The sequence below is a fragment of the Macrotis lagotis genome, chromosome 1, assembly GCF_037893015.1.
Source record: "Macrotis lagotis isolate mMagLag1 chromosome 1, bilby.v1.9.chrom.fasta, whole genome shotgun sequence".
Lineage (NCBI taxonomy): Eukaryota > Metazoa > Chordata > Mammalia > Peramelemorphia > Peramelidae > Macrotis > Macrotis lagotis.
The window spans coordinates 50435065-50437564 of NC_133658.1; the positions used below are offsets into that span (position 1 = coordinate 50435065).

General features: G+C 33.7%; 1 protein-coding gene across 1 annotated transcript in view; it reads right to left on the reverse strand.

Annotated features, from left to right (window-relative positions):
* Positions 1-2500, reverse strand: part of SPIRE2 (spire type actin nucleation factor 2) — a 74039-nt gene that overhangs the window by 70702 nt on the left and 837 nt on the right.

Sequence of the window (2500 nt, forward strand, 5' to 3'; positions counted from 1 at the left end):
AAGCTAACTTTACCTCTGCATTGTGACTGGAAAGATCACTAGATTTAATCCAATAATGAGCCAATTTGGAGATCATACAGTATTCAAAAAGGACACCCATTCATTTTGGTTGCCTTTGTGTTGATTTGTTTAAAAAAAAATCTCCATCCCTTATCATGGGGTTCTGATACAAGGCCCCCCTTAAGATACTAGCAATGGTTTGGTTTTTCCACCTTAATAGCAGATATGTTTGAAATTTCATGAGAGATTCTTAAATAGAAGGTATTTTTACATATTAAATTTATTTCCTGGGGGAAAAAATGCCACTACTAGGATACGGGGTTATTTATTTCCCGAGTTTAGCTTAATTTCTTTTTTATTAACAAATATCACACCAGAAATTTACACAATACCTTTTAAACCCAGATGCAAAATTTTTTCCTAGGTGAAAGATTAATATATACACATTTGACAGCTTTAAAAAAAAATCAAGGCCAGAAGGAAAAACCAAACCATAATATCCCTAAAGTCAAAAATAAGGACTAAGATGAATTAAAGTAATGGACTATTATAATAACATAAAATGAAAGGAATGATCTTGAGAAACTTGGGAAGACTTAGGAACTAATATAGACTGAAGTGAATAAAATAGAACCAGGAGAATAATTTACGTAAAAATAACAACAATGCAAAGTCAAACAACTTAGAGAAAAATTTAAGAACTCTGATCAACTGAAGTCAACCATGATTCCAGAGCACTGACAATCTTTTTTGCTACCTAATTACATAAAGGAGATGAAAGCAAGATTCAGAATGAAATATACATTTTGGATATGGATAATGTGAGAATTTGTTTTGCTTAACTACATCTATGTGTTATAAGAGTTTAGTTTCCTTTTTGAAAGAGAAAAATGAATGCTCCTAATTGAAAACTGAAATAAAACTTAAAAAAAAGAATGGCTCACTGTTTATGAAAGAAGTCTGGAATATATTTAGGAATGAAGTTGATATAAAAACAAAGGATACATTTTTTTTAATTTAAAAGAAAACCCGAATAATTGCCTTAAAGTTTCAATCTGTTCATAAAGTTTTCAAGACAAAAAGAAAAAAGTTCAGTTTTTTTAAAAAAACTTTTAACTTACACTGCTATGCAAGATATATTTATGACAAAGATCAGATAGAAAGTGAATTTGTCTTTCCTGCGCTGGGAGGGGCCCATAGTTATTTTCTATAAAGTTCAAAGATTAGATTCACTTTTATTACATTTGAGTTTTGAACCTTAATTTATATTTCAAGTTAACTTGTACATAAAGCATAAACCTTTGGCTCTTTGCTTTCAATTTTCTAAACTTTTTTTCCAAATGGATTCCAAGTCGGTTCCAGCAAATTTTTAAGGGAGAATTGAACATTACTAGCTCTTGATGTAATAAGGTAAATGTCTTAAAGGATCCTGATGATATATACTCTTTTTAAAGCATCAACAATTTAAACATATCTAGAGAACAATTGTCTTTCTTATCTGTGGGACAGAATTAGACAACTCAGGGAAAGGGAAAGAATCCCTTTTTTCCAATGTTTAGATTAATTTTACATGGAAGTCATGAGAGCTTCTTATGTAGTCTCATAAGAATTTTCTGGCCACTGTAGATCTGGGGCTATCTCCTTAAAATTGCCTCATGGCATCTACAGATTACTGGATGTTACTTGGGTCACTTGTAGGACTGAAAAATGATAGATCTATCTTAGACACATATAAGAATTGAGGCAGATGAATCCTCAGTGACACTCTAGCATGGACCATGAATAGAACAAAGATCTCCAGACTTCCAAGCCACAAAGCCAATCCATTGTGCATTGCCTTAGTTTGGTATTGCCCTGTTTCATCTTCCTGGGAACCTGTCTCTGTTGATTTCTGTAAACCCACAGGTTTCAGTGCTGGAGATATTCCAGCTATCCTCTCTGAAACACACATACAGACACACACACACACACACACACACACAGACACAACTGCTTTTGTGTTTCCCAAATATGAGATCAACTTTTGGGTTCAGATCAACATGTGACTTAAAGTAACATTCAGGTTTTCATATTGGAAAGAAAAAGATTAAGACCACAACCCCCCAATCTTGAATAAACTTTGAGGGAGGCAGGAGGGAGGAAGGAAGAGAGGGAGAGGGGGAGAGGTTATAGTTACTTAGAATGATAGCTGAAAGACCCCAAGTTGTGCAGTAATGAAGACTGTGATTATTATTATTTGAACCAATAGAGACTGCTTTCTGGGAGACCTAGGCCTCTATGTATATTACAGTGTGTATATATATATACATATATATATATATATGTATATATATATATATATGTATATATATATATGATGTATTGTGGTACAGTCACCTTAGCTTCTTGGTCATCTCAGGGCTGCAAACCTTGGTAGGCCAAGGGGCTACCACAGATGGAGAGCCAAAGCAAAGAAGTGGGAAACAGGTTTCAGGAAAGTCTTGACATTGCTGCAGGTTTT